This window comes from Podarcis pityusensis (assembly GCF_964106645.2).
Source record: "Podarcis pityusensis genome assembly, chromosome: 2".
Lineage (NCBI taxonomy): Eukaryota > Metazoa > Chordata > Lepidosauria > Squamata > Lacertidae > Podarcis > Podarcis pityusensis.
In genome coordinates, this window is record NC_138029.1 from 72,576,332 (window position 1) to 72,600,385 (window position 24,054).

At 44.6% G+C, this 24,054-nt stretch overlaps 1 protein-coding gene across 2 annotated transcripts in view; it reads left to right on the forward strand.

The window, feature by feature from the left end:
- Positions 1-24,054, forward strand: part of SEMA3B (semaphorin 3B) — a 71,393-nt gene that overhangs the window by 6,013 nt on the left and 41,326 nt on the right. The window contains exon 1 of one of the 2 annotated variants that reach the window (XM_080996439.1): positions 9,612-10,563. The exons of the other annotated variant lie outside the window; for it this stretch is intronic. The gene's annotated coding sequence lies outside the window, so the exon portion shown is untranslated. Of the gene's footprint in view, positions 1-9,611; positions 10,564-24,054 lie in introns of those variants that run through there. 2 annotated transcript variants of the gene reach the window in all.

The window sequence follows — 24,054 nt, forward strand, 5'->3', positions numbered from 1 at the left end:
GGAAACATACAATGGTCGCTGAACCTTTCACTATACACTATACACCTTTGTTGCCTATAGGTAAAGGGACCCCTGACCATTAGGTCCAGTCGTGACCGACTCTGGGGTTGCGGCACTCATCTCGCTTTATTGGCCGAGGGAGCCGGCGTACAGCTTCTGGGTCATGTGGCCAGCATGACTAAGCTGCTTCTGGCAAACCAGAGCAGTGCACAGAAACACTGTTTAGCTTCCCGCCGGAGCGGTACCTATTTATCTACTTGCACTTTGGTGTGCTACCGAACTGCTAGGTTGGCAGGAGCAGGGACCATGCAACGGGAGCTCACTCCGTCGCAGGGATTTGAAGCACCAACCTTCTGATCTGCAAGTCCTAGGCTCTGTGGTTTCACCCACAGCACCACCCGCGTCCCTTGTTGCCTATAAGACTCTGTTAAATTGTTGCCTATGGGCAGCACCAGATTTAGTGTGGTGCTGGTAGCTCTCCCGCACAGGGGGCCAAACTGAGAAGGTGCAAAATTGAGAAGATCCATTTGGGGGCACCAAATTTTGGACAGGGCGCCATATTACAGAAGATCAACAAGGTCCGCTCTGCTGTAGGGGTACATGAAGTTATCTGTGTGAATGAGGATATAGGTCAAGAGAAGAAAGTGAGGAATAAACAAACATGGAGGAAATGGGAAGTTCCTATATCCTTGCCATCTTCAACATATTGTGCATATTATTATTATTATTATTTAAATGACCACGACAAACATGCACATCAGCATGGGGAAGTTTGTGATGCTGTCATGTCATTTGGCTATGCTACATAGGTTATGCTACGTTTGGACTAATCAGCACACAGGTCTGTTATATGGGGAGAGATTCTCCAAGCTCCACTTATCTATCTTTAGTTGGTCCTGACCTTGGCTGTGTGTTTTGCTCAGAGAAGAAGACAGGAGACTTTCACACCGGAACAGGCTACCCACAGCCTAAACAACACACAGGAGCCAAGACAGCAAGAGGGTGAAGTGCTGGGAAGTGTTTACATCTCCCTGCTCCAGAGAGTATGACCTCACTAACTATTCTAAATACAGGAGATAAGGCACTGCTGCTGTTGCTCACCCTTCTCTCAGATAAAATAAGCTGGTGCATGAGGCACCAGAGCATTTCTTGAAGGGTACAGGAATACTAGACCAAAATGCTGCTTTAAATAATTGTTCATAATGGAAACGACAAACAGGTTGGCTATCAAGAGTTTCCCCCACCCACTCGTCCACATTTTCCTCAAGTGCTGTCAGCTTCCATGAGCTTTTCAATGCTGCCACAAGTGCCCAAATAATAATAAAAAAAGCTTCCATATAAGAACATCCCTCTGGGCTGCTTGCCAAAGGCGACCAATGACAGGGCCTGCAAGGAAGGATGACCCAACAAACCACTAACATGACTGACTGCCAGCATGTGGATTTGATGACCAGCACCGCTGTGACGGAAACCCATCTCCCAGGCAGGCTGCCAAGTTGAAGAACAGGCTCAGCTGCTTAGAAAAGGGCTCATTTATTTTGTTCACAAATGTGCTCTGAAACTATGGGTTTTTATGAAGTGAATGTAAGCTGCCTTGAGAATTTCCTGCTGAAAGGTAGGATACACAACTGAAATTAAGTAAAGATAAACATCTTGCCCACTGTGTCTCTGGCGTCACATCTGCACCAAATTTAAAACACATGGCTTCCCCCCCAAGAATCCTGGAAACTAGCTTGCCCCTTACCAAGCTACAATTCCCAGCACCCTTAACAAACTACAGCTCCCATTACTACCTGACTAATGATAGCGGATAATAGTTACGTATTTTGTTCCTACAACTGTATTGTGTGGAAAGCCGTTATTACTCCTGTTTTACAAGTAGGAAATAAATACTGAAGTATAACAATGGGATGAAGGCTACTCCAATGGGCTCTTCTTTCCTTCCCAGAGCAGATGTAAATCCTATAAGCTATCTTTATTCATCTCCTAAAAGAGATTGATCAGAAGGGAGTTTCAGTCTCGAGGACCAGTTACCACTTAAGTTTTTTGCAGACCACTGCCGGTGGAAAACAGAGTTCATGCTGTTTATGTTTATCATGCCAGAAAGCATAAAATCAGTGTTAAGTACGATTGCTTCCCAATGGACAGGGATGCTTCCAGATGTGAGCCTCACATCACAAATGGTTCATTCAGTTCTGATTTTGCTGTATGTGCAATTGGCATATTAGCTTTCAACACATTTCTGTGCTTCAGTCTTGGATATTCATTGTTATTCTGCTGACTGCTGTCCACACCAGTGGGAGGAGCCTGACGGAATGTGTACAGAGGTGTGGAGGGGGGGCTTCTCCTACTCCTCACTCACTCCTCTTTTGTCCTTCACTGCCTTTTTCTGGACCACGCATGTATGCATGTATGCAGATATTTCTGTACTAGTGCATACACACATTTATTTATTTATTTATTTATTATAAAGGAAGTGCACAAAAGTGCAAGAGCAGATGTTACCAAATGTACTTATGTTTCCCATGCTTTCAGGGAGGCAATATCCATATTAGTTTTTTTCTTTTTTAAAAAAAATTAATACTGCAGTTTTGCACAAAGGTGATATTTTTCCCAAGGCTTGCCCAAAAATAATAAAGAGGCCTTGCACAACAACTTGGTATTTTCAATTTAACGAAAATTAAGTCCCACTGTACGTACTGCAGTCCTACTCCCTGAAGTAATCCCCCATGGATACCTTACCAAGGACTTGTGAGAGCAGCTCTTTCTGACCAGGTTGCTAAAGTTCAAACATGCCTCTAGAACACAGCAGTTGGTGAAAATAAGCATATTCATATATTTTGGACACCTGGAAACAAATGGCTAGGTGTACTCCCAGGTGAGCCCTTGGAAGCAGGGGTGTGGCCTTAGAGCCAACCACCAAAACGTCACAATACATGTGACAAACCCCCCCACGTGCTAATGAGCTTCCACGCTAGCAGTGACTGCAAATGTATAAGAAGCTTGTTTTTACTCATCAGATTTTCCATGGTAAGAGGAAATTCCAGATTAAATATATAAAAAGTAGGGGCCAGCCTTTGATCATTCATTACAGTGTTGTTTGGATGATGAAAAAAATCTTACATGCATGAGCAGCACTGATTTCACAATAAACATCCATCTGGAAGCACCTTAGATATGGGAGTCTCTCTTTTGAAATCCCAGAATAACATTACTTTCCTTCTTCCACAGCTTTATCTCAAACAGCTGAGAAAGTCACTTTTGCTGTTTACAGAGAGAAGTCTAAAGTTTGTTATTTAAGAGCTGAGAAGAGCCTTCTCAGTGGTGCCCTCTCCTCAGTTTATGGAATCTCTACCAAGAGAGGCTTGCCTGGTGTCTTTGCTGTTATTATTAATCACTTTAAAAACAAAAAAACAAACTCAAGACTACTTTTTTTTTAAAAAAAAGCATATAGTGATGGCCTTTTTTGTGCCAGGCAAAGACGTCAGGAGAAATTCAACATCACCCTGTTACAAACGTCCCATCAGTGCAAACATTTCTGCTTGCCCAACAGAACAATCTCCCCTTTTCTACCCCCTCGCAGTGTTCTGGGGTTTCTCCCAACTCCCCCCAAAAAGGGGAGCAGTAGAGTGGAAGTCCTAGTGCAGGCTTCTGCAGTTAGTTGAATCTGGCCCTTCTGTTATTCCAAGCAGTGCCATAACTACAGGGGAGGTTGCTGGGTTTTTTGCCCCGGGCAAAGCCTCCAGAGGGTCACCACTGAGGCTCCCAGCCTCTCTCTGTGTGTATACAAATGTGTGTGGGGGGTGTCCCAAACTGGGTCTTTGACCCGGTTAAAATAAAGCCTAGTTTCATTCCTGCTTCCAGGTCTTTTTAACATTATTTTATCACTCTTTCATTCTTAATTAACATTATGTCAGACTGATATGGATCTTTTGCCTGCTTTTATTGCGATTGTGTTGTTCTCAGCTCTACATTTTTACATCTTATTAGCTGTCCATTTGACTAGGTAATTTTGAGCGTAGCTATAGGGTTTTTAAAAATCTATGCTGTTTCTAAATTTAATTATGATATGTTCACTGTGTTTTTGCCTTTTATAATCTGCTTGGAAATTTTATTGCCCAGAGGACCTATGATTAATAGGATGTAAATAATAAATACAAATACAAATGAATAATACAAATACAAATAAACAGTGACATCATCAGCTGAGCTGGCTGTATAATATGCTCTTGCGCCACCACATTATGGATGTTGGCTGAAGTGAGGCCAGTGCAGAGGTTGCCTGGTGTCCTCTTGGCTCTGCTGATAACAGGCAGAAAGGTGGAGAGCACAAAGCACCAGTTGCCTGAAGCTGGACAGCACTTGCTATTCTTGGCAGCACTGGCTGGAAAATTGGAAGCTTCAAAAGAATTTTGTTTTCATTTGTTTGGGAGGCAGCCAAGCATCTGGGAGGCAGCTGAGGAGGAAGAGTGTAAGTGGAGGGAAACCTGTGCAGTTTACTATTTATCTATCAGATATGAATCTCATACTGGCTTTCTCCAGGTGTTGCAATCTATCTCTTCCTATCTCTTGGCCTGGAGCTTCAAGGTGTGCTTGTGCTGTCTCCTGTACCTCAAAACATCTCCCTTTCTCTCTTTTCCTTTTTTGGGGGCATCTAGTGACCTGTACACTGCATCAGTTCCCACCTGTACATACCTGTAGATGCAGCAACCCTCCCAACCATTCTAATTATTATTTACAGTATTTACAATATTACATAGAGGATAAGTCTGTCAATGGCTAGTAGCCTCCACATTGTGCCTCCACAGCAGGAGGCATCAATGCTTCTGAATACCAGATTCTGGGAACCACGGGAGGGAAATTGTTCTTGTGTTCTGGTACTGCTTGCTGGTTTCCCACAAGCATCTGGTTGGCCACTGTGAGAACAAGCAGTCCATAAAGGACTACTGCTGCTGCTGCTGCTGCTGCCCAGGACTGCCTGCTGGGAGCCTGAAGGGCTCTGCCCTGCCTCTCTCCACCTGGCTTGGGCTGGGGCCTGGCAGGCTCCATAAAGGGCGGCGGCGGCTGCTGCTTGACAGAGAGGGCTCCTTTTTAAAATTGCTTTTATTTTTTATCTATGTCATTTTAAATTGTAATTGATATTAAAGTTGTATTTTTAGCTTTAGATTTTATGATTTCTGTGGAAATTGTTTTCTGTTTGGTTGTGTACCTTTTGATGTGTTTTAGGTTTTTTTAATGATTTTTGTTATATTAGTAATTATGTAAATCTTGTCATGTTATAAGCCGCCTTGGGCATTGTTTTAACTATGGAAAGGCGGTATACAAATAAAATGATGATGATGATGATGATGATGGACTGGACGGGTCACTGGCCTGATCCAGCAGGCCATTCTTATATTCTTAATAATCATTATCCAATAAACTCTGGGCAGTATATAATATATGCCCCCTTTATACATCAATGCAACCCTATTAACCTTTGTGGTAGGTTAAGTTGAGAAAGTGTCTGGCCAAAAGTCACCCAGTGAGTTTCATGACTGTGCAGAGAACTGAACCTAGGTTTCCAGAGCCCAACAGTCTAGCCACTACACCACTACCCTCGGTCGAACAAGATTATCCCTATCATATATGCAGGTGGTAATTTACAGAACGGAAATAAGAAAGCCAGCTTTTGAAAAGAAAGCGTCATTCTTCTTCCCTCATTTCTACTGTCACTGCTCACTGGTGTAAAAAAAAAAAAGCTGTACTCCCAACCCACTGCAATAATACCTACTTTACTTTATTCATACCTGATAGCTCTTTTTTATGTCAGCTGTTCTTGTGTTGGGAATGTCACATGATTCATGTGCTCTCGCCAAGGCTGCTAGCATAGGATATAGCCATAAATAAAGGAAACCCACTCGTGCCACAATAAATCTGCCAGTGTTTATGGTATCACAAAATTCTCTGTTGGTTTTGCTGCTTGCCAGGTTTCTAATACTGATTTTTTGTAAACTTGGCTATTCTGGCAGAGTCGTTTTGAAATCTCGCTTTAATCAGTGAAGAATTTTGTACATTAACATTTCACCCATAAACTTGGACTGCGTCTGTTTCTTTATCCTGCTCACTGTGTAGCCATTTCCAATTTGTAGCTGAATTTAAACACCATTCTGAAGCACACCTTCAAATTATACTGATTGTGCTCAAGCCTGATTAAGTTCATTGTGGCCATAATTAGGATTTGTGAAGAGTTGTGCAACAAAATTAAAATTATACATATATAAGGCTAATATTCTATGCAGAGTTAGCTGGGAGCAAGTCCTACTCAGTTTAGATACTCTTACTTCTGAGTAAGCCTGCACACAATTTGGCTCCATATTGTGCAATTTACAGACTGTGAAAGAATGCATAATTTCTATCCAGTACAGTATTACAGAAATCCCATGAATGTGTTTATTACCAGATTTTATGAGAATAGTTTGCTCTCTGCTGCACCAATTAACTGCTTTCTTAACATAGGCCTGTTTCGCACATAACACTAAGCCGTAGTTTGTTTAACAAACCATGAATTAACTATGAACTGTCCCACAATCAAATAAACCATAGTTTGTTTCTCTAAGGCTTTAACTCCTCTTGCCTCATGCTTTTGTACCTTGATGAGTGACTGGGGTGGGACAGCCAAACAAATCAGGGTTAATGAAGGTTGCCAGGTGTACACATGTTGGCAAGCCATAGCTAAACAAAGCAAGATTCATAAGCCAACAATACATCATGCCTTCAGTTCAAAGTTCGTTGGCAATTCACATACTATAGCCACTGGGCAGGGTTTTGGACAAACAAACAAACAAACTGTGGTTAAATTAACCACAGCCTGGAGCTATACAGACTAGATTTGAGAGTCTTAACTTTTCTGCTGATGCAACTAGCCCATTTTTAAACATGCTAGTAGCTGGAGCATCTTTTGAGCAGAGGCAGTTTTAATTTCTTGAGGCAACTTTTCACTGCTTGAAAAGTTCCCAGTAAGCAACGTTTGTTTGCTTATATAAAGGACAGACAAAAGGAAGCACTTATTCACAAAATGATTGTGGTTTTCACTGCCAGAAGATGTAGTGATGTCCAGTAGCTTAGATGGCTTTAGAAGTGGAGTAGACAGACTCATGCTGTATATCAGTGACCACTAGTCTTGATGATGCTAATATGCTACCTCCTGTTTCATCCATTACTGAGGATAGAGGTGCAGCAACAACAGCAACAAAACATTTGAGCAATCTGATCATATTTTTCTTTAAATAAAACAGATGTAAATTGAGTATCTGTAATGCTGCTATGTGGATTGGTTTTCTCGTGGATTAAACATTACTCATGTCAGAATGAACTGCAGTTGAGGAAGGCACTTAAGTATGCATAGTTGCCAGGTCTTCCTGTGGCAAAATTCTTGACTTCATCAGGTCTTTAAATTCCTACCATAGGTTTGATTTCAAACGAAGCACAATTTGCAACAACAACTGTTTCTTCCAATGTCAGTGAGAACTATGGAGGTTATGTCAACTGAAAGCCCCTGGCTTTCTTTGTGGTAGCTCCTACCCTTTGGAATGCTCTGCAATACCCACCCTTGGTTATTTTGGAGGCACCAGCCACAGGGGGCACCTGACATTTGTTAAAAACACAACCATTTCCCCCATTAGTTCTAGTTCCAGTCCTCCTATATTTTTGATGACACCTGTGGCATTCCTTTTTAATATAAGATGACTTCAATGTTGTACACAGCTTTGGGGGTTTTCTGTGGTAAGCTGTATACAAGTTTTTCTAAATAAATAGATAAAGGCTGCACTCCTATTCACATTTATTCATAAAATTCATTGGGTCATGCATAAGTTTTGGCTGCATGTGAGATAAAGCTATGTTGCAACCCATCACAAGTCTTTAGGGTAGGTCTTTAGGAAAGGCCAACTGTCATTGTTTTTATGATATGTTTACAACTGAGACTTGCAATAAAATGCTGCAATGTAATCTCATCTCCAAGCATGAACCTGCCAGCCATGCTCTCCTCCAGGAGGCCATTCCATTCTCTCCCTCCCTGCTCCATTTTCTATTTTTATTTTCCAATTGACATCCGTCAATCAACATTTTTTGGTTACTGAGCATGCTTAGTAACCAGGGAATATTTTTTGTTTTTTGTTTAAATGTGCTTCTACAAACCCCCAAGTACAAGCTGATGCCTTCCTCATTTCTCAGTGTCCCTGTTTTCACTCCATTTCTATCGGTACTCACCACCCGAGTTGACTATTACAGGGAGTTCTCATTACACAGTTAGCAGGCTCAAGTTAGGCATTTTACAAGGCGATATGACCTGCAACTTTGACTACAGATGCCAAATGACATGCTTGAATCTGTGGTGTCTGCCATAGTCATAAGACCCCTTCCGTGTCAAAATCACATGTAGAGTCATCTGGGAATTGCATATACATCTATTTTATTAAAAACACACACCCCAAAGTCACAACTATCTGCTGCTTCCCAATGCATATGTACTGCATATGTACGCATTACAGCAGATGCATGGTTTTTAATGCGTCCCCCCCCCCATGTCTCACAGCTGAGGGGGTAGTCAACAGAAACAAAAGGTGACACTAAAGAATTGTGTGGCTTTGTTACCTCCTTATGCATTGGAGAGTACCTTCTCTCTCTCTCTCTCTCTCTCTCATATACCACCCTACATGAAAGAGGATAGCTGGAAACACTATATAATAGTGTGTTATACATACTCACATCTGTATATATAGAGTATATACACTCACTCACTATATATAGAGTATATGTAGAGATCCTACAGAAATATAGACACACACACCGCCCAATAATTCATTAATAAACAAACAAACCAGCATACACTTTATAGCACTCTTGATTCCCAGCAGCTGGGAAAGACTTCAGTTTTTAAAGTGCAATACATTAAAGTAAAGTTGCATTCTGGTAGCTGAGCAAAGGAAAGCCACAGGCCCTTGGGGGGAATCGCCAGCCAGTAACCTGTTCTACAAGATGCTGGGAGTGAGCAACCCCGCTGTCCGAGAAAGAGTGGGAGGCAGAGAGAATGCCTTACAGTAAGAGCTGGCTGCACTAGCAGCCATGAACTTTCCCAGAACCCCATGCTAAAGACTGCGCCTCTGTTAGCAGACTGCAAGGTCATAAAGGGCCTTGCAGCCTGTTCCACCCGCCTTGCTCTTGCAAAGGAGGCCCAAGAATGGACAATAGAAATAGCAAATACTGGGGTCATGGAGCTGTAGCAAAAGGAGGCCCTTCTGGGAGCAATATTGCTTGGGTGTGTGCACCTCCTCCAACCCCTGCTGCCAGCAGTGGAGCATAGGGACAGGTGTGAGACAGGAGCTTAGGATCACAAGTGGGGGGGGGGGTTTGGCATAAAAACGGCCTGACCAAAAAACAAAACAAAACCCTACGGGGTAACATCCCAACCACAGAAGCTGGAAGAGCTGAACACTCCCCAGGTGCCCTGTGTGTCCCGTCCCGCCCCCCTCCCCCATGGTGCCTCCACAAGCTTCATTTGGCTGGTGTATGGCGTGCCTGTATTAAATATTCATACTGATTTAACATTTGTGTTTTTATTGCTGCTTTTATTTCTTATAATACATGTTTTATTGCAGTACGGTTTGAATTCTAAATACCTCCTCTTCTTTTTTTGCAAGCCCTTGAAGAAGGAAGCTTGGGCATAGCATGAGGTTTGCACGAGGGTCAAAGCATCCAGGGTAGCAGACAACTCAGTTCGACTCAAGAGTAGACCCATTGGCATTAATGAACCTCAGTTAGTCCTGTCCGTTAACATCAATGGGTCCACTCTGGAGTAGGCCTAGCATAGGCTACAACCCCAACTCATGGAAGGGCTGGCTAACTTCACTCGGAAAGCAGTGAAGTTACTGCCAGTATCATGGCCGGCTCTATCCACCAAAAGAGTGAGTGTCCTTCCGGTTTTCCGGGGCCCGCTCCCGTGGAGAGGGGCGACAGGCAATCCCACGCGGTTGTGGAGAGCAAAGCGGGTGGGCGCGGGCACGTGGCCGAGGGCGGCGGCTGACCCTTCCCGGCTTCTCCCGCTCGCGGCTGCTGCTGCTGCTGCTGCTTCTTGGGCTTCTGCTGGGCGTGGGCCCCGCGCTCCGCTCCTGCCTTTCTCCTCTGCTGGCTCCCGGCATTGATCGACGCCCCACCCAGGGAGTCTTCAACTCTTGACGCCTGCGGGAGCCACTTCGGATCCGCCGCTCGAGCCAGCTCCACCCCTTTGGGTTGACTCGCCGGCGCTGCGGGTTGGAGAGAGTTAGAGAGGGGAGGAGAAGCCGGGCAGCCCCTCGCTCCTCAGCCAGCCACGGGAGAGGGAGACACCAGCCGCAGGCAACGGACACCCCGTGGGGGACTGCGAGGATCTGACCCCCAGAATTTAGCCGGATCTTACCCTCCATCGGTACTGGCGGCGAGACTCCGGAGAGGCGCTTCCCCCTCCCCAGTACCCGGCTCGGAGCGCCCCCCTTCGGCGGCAGCGGCGGCAAGGAAAGAGAGGGTCGTCCCGAGCTGAAGAAGCAGGTGAGTTTCGCTGCGTTTTCCCTTCCGCGCCGTCTGTGGTTGGAGATGTGTCGCTAGACTAGAGCGCCCTTGCAACTTTGCAGACGGGTTCGGGCTGATCCGGGCCAAGCTGGAGCGAGGACTTTCCTGTGTTGTGACATTAGATTGCGCTTCGCGGAAGATCTTCTCTGCAGCCCCGTAGTCCTCATGGAGGAGAAGCGGAGGCGAGAAAGGCAGTTGTTCCCACAAGTTGCTTGCCAGGAAATGTTTAGCTTGCGGGAATCGTACACACACACACACACACACACACACACACACACACACAGTGTGGACTGCACCTCATTTGACCCTCTTTCTGCCCTTGGCAGGCATCGCCAGGTCACAGCAGAATCACTCCACACTCTGATGAACTCTTTAATGATCATCTCGATGGCACAGGCAAAGGGGTGGTGATAAAGGATGCCCCCGTTTGGTTTTGGTAAGGTAGTGTATGCAGAAGACTCTGACTCCTTAGAAGAGTCTAAGGAATATATGAGACCCGGAAGAGAGTTCAGCTCTTGTAAAATGATTATGAATCTACACAGTTGTGAACTGGAAGAAAGGTTAAGGTCATTCATTGTCCTCGCCTTTACACCCAGACAAAACATTTCCAACATGTAAGGTTTGAAGGAGCTGGCATTAAAACAAGGGCTCTTGAATTTTGTAGCCCTGAAAGGGGGACAGTAGAAGGTACAACTAGAAAGCCATACTCCCTAATGCATTACTTCTGAAAGAGCAGTAGGGATTTTTTGGGGTATCCACTGTGGCCAAGAGAAAGAGGACCAGGTCTCCTCCTGCTGGTGACTCACCACCAGCCATTGGCTATCATCATATGGAAGAAAAGATGGAAAAGGCAAAGTTGAACACTCTCTATTCTCGTGCAATCAGTCTCTGACTGCAGCTCTAAATGTGCACTAAGTTCTTAGAAGCCTTTTTTTAGGAGAATGACTGTATATTTCTGGAGTCAGCACTTCTCTCTGCAAAGCCACTGGAGCCAGCCTCAGTGGAAGGAGGCCAGACCCCTGCGGGAGAAGACGGGCATATTATTTTGGGAAGGGGGTTTGGAGGGATATAGAATTTGCTTCCTTCCTCTCCTTGTGTTAGCATTATATTTAATTTTCTGTATCATTATAAACTCGGAAGACCTGGCATTAGAAACTGATGTGGCATTGCTGGGTCAAAATCAGTTACAGTTGTTATTATAGTAGCTTTCCTGGGTTATAACTTTCATATGTGATTGGTGCATAGAGCTATTGGGAAAAGACAGATATGTTGAGTCTGAGGGGTGTTTGAGTCGGGATCCACCCTATTCCTGCAAGTTGTTTTAACTTTTTAAAATACTGATTTTTTAATTATTGTAACCCACCCTGGGACCTCCTGGTGAAGGACTAGTAATAAATGTAATAATAAATATGTAAATAAATAAACAAACCATCTAGTGCAACATTCTTCTGAACCAGATCATCTTCATAGAAACTTAGAATTGTAGAAGTGGAAGGGACACCAAGGATCATCTAGTCCAACGCCCTGCAATTCAGGAATTTCATCAAATAGGAAATTCAGAACATCCTCATGAGATGGCTTGTCCGAGCCTTTGTAATTGGTTCCATTGTCAAAACTGCTCCCAATGGTGCTCCTCTGGGGGCTGCTAGTGGGGGCGCAACACACACACCTTTTTTTTACCTGCTATTTGTGCAAGTCTGGTCTATCAGAAAACATGTATCTCGTTTTTTTTTAATGGCTGCATGCACAGGCAAACAAATACCTGCAGTCATGCACACAGCGGACTTCAGGTTTCTAGAAATTAGGGAATGTGAGGAAGTACTAATTGAAGGGATAGCAGCACACGGTGCAAATATATCCCACCAAGCACTGCCCACTAGTGTGGATGGGGAACATTGATTCAATTGAAAATGTGTGGGCAGATATGCACAAATGCGCACATGAAGAATCAGATCTGTCTGGCCTATATGCACTCTGGTGCATACACAGCCTGAGAGCTCTTAAGTATTTGAAGAGTGCTACCATGACACAGACACTGTCACCCCTCAGTCTTTTCTTCTCAATGCTAAATGTACCTGGTTCCTTCAACTTTTCCTTCTAGGACTTATTTTTTCATGCCACTGACTCTCTTCACTGCCCTCCTTTGAACCCATTCCAGTTTGCCTATACAGTATTCTTCTTAGAAATGGACACTGTACTCCAGGTGAGGTCTTATTCTTGCAGGTGAGGTCCTACTAGTGCAGAATGTACCAGAAATATTACATCTTGTGACTTGCATGCTATAGCTCTGTTAATGCAGTCACCTTTGTCTCTATTTGCAACTGCATACATGTTCAGCTGATGGAATCAGCTACAATTCTGAGATCTTTTTCATATATGCTACTGCTGAGCCAAGGATCTCCCATCCAGTACCTCTGGAATTGGGTTTAGGGTTGCTGTTGTTTCTGCCCAAATGCAGAACATCTCATTTGTCTCTGTTGATCTTTGCTTTGTTAGTTTTGGTTTCCTGTGTGTTTGGATTTTTTATTTTATTTTCTGCGCATTTTAAATTTATACCCGTATGAATTAAACAGCTAAAGGATCTACTCATGTTTAATTTCAGCTAGTATAAAAAGGCTAAGCATGGGTTTAGGCTGCTTGCATCAAGATTTCTTCATGCACTAGCAAACTCCAGTTCAGTCTCCTTATGCCTAATATGGGCAAGTTCATGGGGTCCACAGGGTGCTCCTTTATAACGCAGAGCATTGCATAACAGAAGCTGAGTCGGTGCTGCATAGTTTGTTCTGCTCCCAAGATTTGCTGCAGGGCACCTCCTTTTTATCTCTGGAGAGGATGGAGGCGGGAGCATTGCCTTACCAGCTGACTTGTGTTCTCCTTGTCACCCAGTCCATGTACAGTAATAAACTTTTAGAGGCTTCAAGCAGTTTCTCTGGCTTTGCTCCCTTCCCTGGCAGTATCATAGCATCGAGTCTTTTAAAACAGCAGTGTGTAGATTTCAAACTGAGTTGCAGAGAAAATAAATCTCTCTTCCCATTAGTGCTGGTGATTTGAAAAGAAGCATCACTGATAGAAATGTAAGCCCTGGCACTATAGGGCTGCTTCGCATGGCATGTTAAACAAAACCTTGGTTTAGCAGGACTATGCAAGCTTGTGGGATTTGGGGGAGGAACTCATAGGTGCTTTGCTGCTCCCTGTGTTGAGCAGGGCTAAGAGGTGGGAAACTTGCAGCCGCCTAGAGGATCTAGCTGGCCCATGAGGCCATTTTCCCCAAACCATGTCCATGTGTCCATCAGATTATGTCACTGGGTGATGTCAGCTGATTGGTGGGGACATGGCTCAATTCTGCTGGATGCTGCAGACCCCTGCAGCCAGCAGAATTGAACCCTTCACTCACCAGCTGCTGGACGCTGCGTTTTGAGAGTGCTCCCTGAGAGGACTGCACTAGCAAAGCAGACTCTTGTTCCATCCATGCTGCTCGGGTGGGTGTCATGATGTCATATGATTGACAGTTGGCCAGCAGGGGTGATGGGAATTAGAGATCAGACCCACCAGGCCAAAAACATTGTGGTTTAGCCACGAGGACCAGGAAAATGCAAAACTGCAGCAAGCTCCTCAGGAACCTATAGGGTCTTGCTAAGCCAAGGTTTGGCTCACAGTGTCCTATGAACCAGGCCAATGCAGTGGTGAACCTCAGGGTTTCAAATTTCAATGCTGCCTCGTGTGGTGCCAAAATTTGGCACCCTTGACCTCTTGCTTTCCATTCTACATCATAGTTGTAGCGACCCCTGCTGACCCCCCCAAGGCTCCGCGCCCAGAGTGGCCAAACAGGTCGTGTTCCCCTAAATTTGCCTTTGACCATAACTTTGGAGGGGTCGTTCTGTTATCAGCATAAGATCTGCCAATTAGGACATGTTGAATTTGTCAGAATGTTACTGGGAATGATACCAAAGTTCCGTCTTTCTACAGACCTCAGGAATGTCACAGAAAGGTCCAAGGAAGGGCAAATCACAGTAGTCTGAAAGCTGGAGTTGCTTATGCATGCAACTGTGTCTTATTTTTGGTACAGAAGAGATGTGGCTGTAGTAGATATTTTGGCCTTCAAGGTTCAGAAAATATGTCAGCCTACCCTATTCCAAGAACATCTTCCAGTCAAAGTCTTGTAAATATGAAGAAAACATATTATTCCTAGAATGTTGCACTGTGTCTGTCTGTCTGAAATAGTTGTACTGCTTAGCAGTCACAATTCCCTTCTCTAGACCAGGGATGGAGAATCTATGGTGCTAGTTCAGCAACATCTGGTTTAGAGAAGGGAATTCCAGCAACACCTGGAGAGTCCGAGGTTCCCTATCCTTCTTTCAGAGGCAGTGATAAACAGGGACATAGACTGTGTCCAAATTTTTTGCCATCATGATAAATAGAATGCCTCTAGAGGGCAGTGATGGATGTCAGAAACATGACTAAACAGCTGCCAATAGGGGACATGGCTGTTATGGATGTGTACAGCTAAGCCAGCAAAAGAGATGGCCACCCTTGTTCTAGCTGCAGTAAAAGAAGAGGAAGAGAGGAACGTGTAGGAAGGGAAAATTTGTATGACAGGCCTGGACTTCACTGAATTTCACATCAAATGCAACTGTCTCAACATCTTCCATTCTTGTTTAGGGAGTGCTGAACAATGTAAGGAGAGATTTGTACACTGCCAACAATTGGCAACTTAGAGGCGTTTCTGCCAACTGAGTGTATATGAATTTTGATGAATAAAGTAACAAAGATAGCCAAGAAACAAAGAAAGCTACATACAGGTTACTGGAGAAGAAGGGTGGAGCATAATTCCACAGAATCATAGAATTGTAGGGTTGCAGGGTGCACCAAGAGTCATCTAGTTTAACCCCCTGCAATGCAATGCAAGCTGGATCCATTGTCAGGGACTGGCAGGGCTCTGGTGAGTGTGCGGCAGAGGTAAGGAGGCTGGAGGCTGACCCAGCAAAGGGCACCAGCAATTTATGGGGTTTTGTGCCACCCACAAGGCAGGAGCCAGGGCTGGAGGAACAGGAAGAGTCTGAGTAGTCAAGAGATGGAGGATGAGGCACAGGACATGTTGGAAGTAGAAGCTGTTCAGGTGAGAGGCAAGAAGTAAAGTTACAGGAAACTAGGCAGAGGACCATCTCAGTAGTGGCAATCACCCTGTGGAACGCCCTCCCATAAGATGTCAAGGAGTTAACAACTATGTGACTTTTAGAAGACCTCTGAAGGCAGCCCTATATAGAGAAGTTTTTAATGTTTGATGTTTTACTATGGTTTTATAGTTCGCTGGAAGCCTAGTCAGATGGGCAGGGTATTACTACTACTAATAATGAGTGGAATGACACTGACTGTTAAGGCTAACACCAACGTTTCTCAGGGGTCTTTTCCTTCCTGCTTACTTTCTTTCACCAGCAAATGAATTCAGTTCAAGTAGGGAAGTAAATATTATTAGTTATTTTCTCCTTCTGTAAAACCGATTTGTTATTGTCAGAGCCATGCTAAAATCATCAATATTCTGTGTCAAGAGAACCCACATTCTCTCCACTAAGAAAAAGCATATTCTGCAATCTATAAAAATTAGGCAGATTTTTGCCTATTTTATAAAAGGGAGTGAAATGATGTCATGTATGACCTAGTTCATGTTCTTGCATTGGGGGGTGGACTTGATGACGCTCAGGATCCCTTCCAACTCTACAATTCTATGATTCCATATGTCCTTACCCTATACTACAAATCATTAGGCACTATACAAGCTTATTCAAAAGCAAACCCCACTTCATTCATGGGAGCTCTGTTCAGTATGCTCTGGATTGCAGCCTTAGCCACAGATCTGGCTCATGGTGTTTCCCCACATACTGTATTACTTTCAAGTTTTTATCTGCAGCTCTGCAGAGCTGCTGCAAAGTGGCCAAGAGAAATGGGCTGTGAAGTTCCTGGTTCATTAGCAACTTACAGCCAGCTTGCTAACTTGCTTATTCTGTTAATGGAAAGATGTGGAATTGAGCACCTAAGAGGAACTTGCACCAAATGGTGTATGCATATTGAGCTCTGCAATACATTTGATCTGAGCTGTGATTCATTGTGCCAAATTTCCAAATCAAACAGAGGAGTCTTGCAGTTTGGTCTCTACTGGGTTAATGTTTTTGAGCACATAAACATGTTTTGCCTGCCCTCATACTGTAAGGCAGAGGTGGGTTGACTTGTATGGTTTACGTTGTTGTTGTTGTTGTTGTTGTTTAATTAGAATTGCCATGGTCCTCCAGTATGTCTAAAGTTTACAAAGCAATATGGTGTCATGAGGTGCTCTCAACTGCTGCAAAGGAGTCACTAATTGTAACACCAAACCCCTTCTCCCTTGTTCCCTGCTGCGGCCACTAGCATCCTTTGCATACCTGCTTATGCATGTAAGTCCACCTAGCTTTTTTGCAAGAATCCCAGCAGCCACTGAAAAATGCCCAGTGATCCTGCCATTATTTGCCCCAGTTATAAGAAGCATTCTAACTGGTCTTCCAGACTGATAATAGGAGTCTATTGCTTTGGACTCTTCCCTGGAATAATTACGCATGCCTTCCCATTTCAAGGGCAGCTGCCTTTTGCAGCCCAATGAATATGGGGATTCTCACTACAAAGCAAAAAGAGGTGCCCCCTTGCCCAGCGGCACAGAGTGGCGTGCCCCCCCCTTCTTGCTCTGCTTCTATTTTGCTGCAGTGCAGTGACTTTAATATGTTCTAATTAGGCATCTGCTGGGAGGGAAGACTGGCTCCTCCAGCAATCACTGCAACAAAGCCCTTCCCTGCTGGGGTGGTGAGAATGCTCTGTTTGGAAAAGTTTTGGCTTTGGCTAGGACTGCAAGGAATTCTTGCTCATAGGAAAGACATGGTTCACTTCCAGGCCCCAGAAATCCAGTCTGGGCAATCCTACCTGAGTGTGCAAGTCTTTGGAGAGCCCACTGCATATTCTCCAAGGCAATCTCCCCAACAAAGTTTCAGCAGGAGCTGCGGCCAGGTCCTATTTTAATGCAACCCCCATCCCAGGTAAACCATAGTACAACAAACAACTTTGTGAGGGGATGGAACTTTCTTTTTTTTCTTTCCTTTTTCACTTTCTCCTATGCAACTTAACCAACTCCCTGGAAAGGGAGCTCTGTGCTCTCACCTGATGTCTGAGCAGTGTTCACTAGCTGACCCACCAACCATGGAGCAGTCACCAGAAAATCACCCTCCCTGCCTTACAGCTGGGCTCAAACGACATCTCCATAATTGCTTTAGGAATCTGGCATCGCTTAATTGCCAGAGATGCAGGGGAATAATTGCAGAAGACAAATGGGCTCAGAGGTGGCCATGTCTTGATGAAAAGAACAGGCTGGGGAAGATTCATTCAGGGAAAATGTTAAAAAAGGATTGAAGTAAATAGAAAGACATGGGAAAAAGCGGGGAAGGGGCAGAATTCACTCTCTTTGCTGGGAGCTTGGCTGGCAGCCTTGCTTTTCACACAGGGAGGAAAGCACTGTAGTTTTGCTTTTGGCTTTTACACAGTGGATTACATTAACCTTGGAGACATCTATGCAATCCCAATGACTGGGCTTGGCCTAAGAAGAGAGCTGAGCTGGACCTTGTCTATAGATTGTGCCCAAATGTTGTGCTGATGAGTCATAGGTGCGAGTCAAAGACCTAACAGCAACAACACATTTGCAATCTTTCAATCAATAACGGCCTAGAAAAGATATAGCCCAAGGATGGGAAATCTGTGACCCTCCAGATGTTGTTAGACTACAACTCCCATCATGCTTCTGACCAGTGGCCATGCTGGCTGGGGCCAGTGGGAGCTGGAATCCAACAACATCTGGAAGACCACTGGCTTCCCACCCCTGATGTAGCCATTGCTTTCAGAGCAGTAATTCAAATACCAGCTACAGTGGTGCCTCGCAAGACGAAATTAATTCGTTCCACGAATTTTTTCGTCTAGCGAATTTTTCGTCTTGCGAAGCACGAAATCCCATAGGAATGCATTGAAAATCAATTAATGCGTTCCTATGGTCAAAAAAAGTTCAAACAAAGCCAAATTTGGTATAACAAGAGTTTATTAAGTGCTCTTTAAAGTCACACATACTGTAAAGAGCATTTCAAAATTCAAACCCAGAATTTTTTTAAAAAAACAGCAGAGTTGCCCAATGGTCACAGAAAATCATAAAAATGCAGAAAAAACACAAGCTTCCAGATTCTTGCAAACCCCTCCCCAGCACCAAGTCCTTGAATTCCAAACACCCCAACCCAAAATCCAAAACCCCCCAAAAAAGTTTTAAAAGCTTAACTTACCAAATGGCTGCAAAAGAAGTTTTGGAAAAGCTTCAAAAATCACCAAAGTCTTTAAAAACCTCAAAAAAGGCTACTATGTACACTGCATTCTATGCGTTGCTCCTCGAAGTCAAGTCGCAACTGTATTAACAGTGTTAAGAAAAAGGAAACAAACTTGCAAGACGTTTTCGTCTTGCAAAGCAAGCCCATAGGGAAATTCGTCTTGCGAAGCAGCTCAAAAAACGGAAAACCCTTTCGTCTAGCGAGTTTTCCGTCTTGCGAGGCATTCGTCTTGTGGGGCACCACTGTACCAAGACTCTAGACAAGCAGCTTCCCTTGGCTTTGATCAACTAGGAAACCCTGATCATCTACTGGGGGGCTCAGAGCAAGGCAGGGGGGAGATAGGGCACTCTCTATAGTGTCCTATTAACACTCATAGGTCAGTAGCAGAGCACATGCCTTGCACATAGTAGGCTCACTGATGTGAAATCGTCAACCACCACAAAGCAGGAAAGATCCCTGTCAAGACTCTGCGAGACTGGTTTCCAGACACGTCAGTAATCAAGAGTTTGTGGTATATGTCTAGCTCCTAATTGTACTGTTGACTCGGAACAACAGCAACTCTCCAGGGATTCAGGCAGCCTCTTCTAGCCCTTCCTGGAGACACCAGGGGTTGAACCCGGGATCTTCTGCATGTAAAGAGGATGCACTACCACTGAGCATTGGCCCTTTCCCAAAGCACTTGGGGGCTTGAGCAAACCAATTATCTCCACCCCAACCCCAGTTTCCTTAACTGTTCCCCCCTTCAGCTGACACACCACCATCTTTATGAGATGGAAGCTTACTTGTTCTGGTCACTTTGGTGGGTGGGGGTTTAAATTTCAGTTACCTTTTAATGTAAGGTAAGTCCTCCAAGTATATAGAAAGTACCGTCTCAGCTTGGGGTTGCCTCATTTCTCTCCCAATCTGGTGGGCACTCAATCACCAAAGTTTGCTCTTAGACAGGATTATGGCATTACTGGACTAGACTGACCATTGGTCTGACCAGGGGTGGTATAAGATCTCACCCAAAAAAATTTCATGTGCGTTCTTTACAATTTGCACTCATGAGGACATCAGGGCAGTTATACACGATCACACTTTCAACACTGTTTGTATGTGCAATAGGTTTGGGACAGATGTGCTGCTTCATTTCCAATCAGTGTATGTCCTGTAACTTCCTGCTGAAATCCTGTAACTTTCTAGACCACAAATGTTATTGGGTTGCTGTTGTTTTGTCCCACTCCTGTTGCGCTGTAGAGCAAGAGTGCCCTTCCAAAAAACCAAAACATATAATAACTTGGGGAAGCATTGCAGAACAACAAATAATGTGAAATGATGTGCAGATGGTTCAGCACAACCGCTAAAGCAATTTTACTGCATCCATGTCATGTTGCAGAATATACCCACAAAAGACAAACACCAGTCTAGAGGGATGCTAGGTCTTAGGGATTAGTTTATTCTTGCAGGTGAAGACTGCAGGTGGCTCTCAGGAGTCAAGGGAGAACAGCCTTTTCTTGCTTCTTTAACAGCCAGCCGTTCCACCCAAAGTGCTGCCTCTGACCTTTGTATGGCTCTGTCAAAGCAGTGTGTGAAAGAGGCCAGGATATTAATTTCATTTACTGGCTTCCTATTGTTTGCTTTTCTCTTTGTCACTGTACGCTTCCCACCCAACCCTCCTCCCTACATTTGGCATTCTTTTCCTTGCTCTCTTGCACTCTTCTCTTCTTTTCTCCTTTTAAAGGCCTCTTAATTTGTTTCTTTGCTTGCCTTCCTGCCTTAAATGTTTCTCCGCTTTATTTGTACACATAGACGCACACAGGCGGAAAATTCCATTAACTTGTAACAGTGATTTTCTGCTTTTCAAAGGAGCAGTGCTTCTTTATGCATAATGTATCATCCATGCACATTATGCCATTCTGGGCCCTAGCCTGACCCCTAGACTCCTCCCATGAAGCCCCAACACCATCCATAGCCCAAGGGAAGTCCAAGAAGTGCTGCTGGTCCCAGCACTGATCAGAAAGATCTTAGCATTCAGGTGGGAACCTGACCAGGCCTGTCTCCAGAGACTGCCCTGGAAGAAACCTTGAGGTGGGTCTCCAACAACTGCAGCAGAAGAGCCACCTTCTGAGTCAGCAGGAGAGGCTGAAGTGCCTCCCAGAAATCCCAGGCACCTACCCAGAGAAGGAGAATGTGTGCCTGAAAGCCCCAAATATTGGAACTACTTGTGAGTAATGGTCTACCGTACTTGACAGTAATCCCTTCTCTTCCTGGAGAGCAGGGTTAAGCACTTGCAGTTGGTCCTGGGTGGGGTCTAGGAGGCCAGACTGTGTAAGCCAGGCATCCCCAAACTTGGCCCTCCAGCATGATCCCTGACCACTGGTCCTGTTAGCGAGAGATGATGGGAGTTGGAGTCCCAAAACAGCTGGAGGGCCAAGTTTGGGGGTGCCTGGTGTAAGCCCTTAGGTGACTGGCATGTCTTTTGGTTCTCAGGTTCAGGAGCACCATGCTTGTTTCTGCTTGAGGGCCCTTGTGTGGAACAGTCAGGGGGCCATATGCCAGTGGCCGGTGAGGCTCGAAGCAAAAGTGGGCAGTGAAATGGATATGACTCTTACCTACTGTAAGGCTACATTTCAGCTATGCCAAATTCTCTGGTTTCTCCACGCAGGCATAGACTATATGTCTACTTACCTCCATCCAGGTGGACAAGAGGCGTTATCACAGCCCAGGGACATCTTCCAACCACATGAAAGCTCTTGCGGAGGGCTCAGAGCAGGACCCATAGGAAGGGGCTGACCTAGTGAGGGGCATGGTTTGGGGAGAGAATTCCAGGGCCTGCGTGACCACATTTCGCTCCTGGGCCTGAGGTTCCCCATCACTGATGTTATCTGTTCTGCTCTACCATTGAATGACCTCCTGTGCTGCTAACCTCTGGATTTCTTCTTGAAGACCCTGTTTGCTGGATTGCATTTGCCTCCGGACTGCTTCAATGTGCTTTGAGCCCAGCTACACCTGGGCTCTCCTTATTGATTTCCCTTTGATCCTGACCTGTTCTGTTGTGTTTCTCACATTAGTCTGCTGTTGACCTGTTTGTGGTTTACACCAGCCGATGCCCCAAAACTGTGTCCTGACCTGGTTGGAGCAGGACACCTTGTCATCTCTGTTGTCTGGCATTTCCCCCCAGTCAAGACTAGGATTGTCAAGCTTCAGGGAGGGCTGTCTAATTACCTGTGTTAGGTGTAGTTTATTTTAAACCACTACGCTAATATTCTATTTTGTGGAATTCCTTTCTCCTTGAGGCTCACCAGAATCCTAGACTGACCAATTGTTAAATTTTTGGAAGTAGTGTCAGAACTTGCTGCTTCAGGAAGTATTTTGTGGCTAGCTTTAAGTGGGCGTCAGGTAAATGTGTGGGTTTAAAGCAAACCTTTAGTTCTATGTGTTGAGTAGCACAGGAAGCTGGCAGCAGGGGCGGCAACAGCATTTCTTTGTTTACACTATTTAAATGCTAACCAATAACGTAAGTTCTCTAGGCAGCTTCCCATAACAATTACAGCAAGTAAGTATTAAACAAGATTATAAATGCATGAAAAATAAAACATCGGGAAATCAAATCAGTGCAACAAAGCTCAGAGCATACTAAAATGTCACAAATCTTTTAGACGCCAAGAATATCCCAAACATTCTATTTTGTCATGTACGATCTAGTTGAGATTTCTGCACTGCTGGGGGTTGAACTAGATGACCCTTGGGGTCCCTTCCAACTCTACAATTCTATGACCTAAAAACCCCTAAAAGGTTTTAAGATTGGAAAACCTAGGAAATATTGTTAAAGTCTTTGCCTGGTACTAAAAGGACCATAATATACATAGGTGCCAGGCAAGCCTCTCTAGGGAGGGCATTCCACAGTGGGTGTGCCACCACTGAAAAGGTGCTATCCTTTGTACCTGCCAAACCTCATTTGGTGGGTGCTGCTGAAGAAGAGTCGCAGATGATCTCAAAGTCCAGGCAGGTCTAGATTGGAGGAGATGATCCTTCAGGTAACGCGGCTAGTTGAAGGCCATTTTAGAATCCCACTTTCTTGCTTTTATATACAGTGGTACCTTGGGTTAAGAACTTAATTTGTTCTGGAGGTCCGTTCTTAACCTGAAACTGTTCTTAACCTGAGGTACCACTTTAGCTAATGGGGCCTTCCGCTGCTGCCACGCTGCCGCCGCCGCACAATTTCTGTTCTCATCCTGAAGCAAAGTTCTTAACCCAAGGTACTATTTCTGGGTTAGCGGAGTCTGTAACCTGAGGTGTCTGTAACCCGAGGTACCACTGTACTAGGCTACCAAGCTTTCTTCACCATGGACCACTTGAAAACTGCTGAAGGTCTTGATAGATTTTTCTGCCTGTTGTAGCAATTGTAATGCCTTGTGCTAGGTGCTGTATGATTTTTAACTGTATTTTTACAGACAAGTTGCAGACCACCTGAACAAATCTTGCAGACCACTTGTGGTCCATGGACCACAGTTCAGAAACCCCTGCACTAGGCAAAACTGAGGCTGTCTATCGCAAAACCCTCCTCTCGGCTTTACATCATAGTTGAATTATCCCTAAACATGTTAGACGTATATTGAACTGCACATTATACTTGTATTATTCTGTAACTACCACACATCAGCATGATATTTAATTCCTGCAGTCAGCTCAGCCATTCCAAAAGTATTTATGAAAACATTCCTCTTCCCAACCCACGCATTGCATTACAGGACTATCCACTTCTGTGACAGTGACTGAATCTGCATAATCTCTTAATATTCTCAGATCAGAAAGAGTTGCTGCAAAGGGATATACTAGATACAGAATAAGCCACAGAAACATCTCCCAGTGAGGCTTATTTGTCCCAGTCTATTGATATGCAGAATGCATGGAGCTGCCAAGGTCTGGCAAATGGAGATGTTGGAGGTGGATGGGTGAGGGGTCTGTGCTAAGCATTGCCTTTTGGTATCTGCTAGAGAGGGAAAAGAGATCCTTACAGGCTGCTGATCAGACCATCTGTACAGTGAGAAGCGGGAATGCCGGTCTTGTGGTGTGCCTTTAGATTGCAGCTCTGAAACAATTTGTTCCAGCA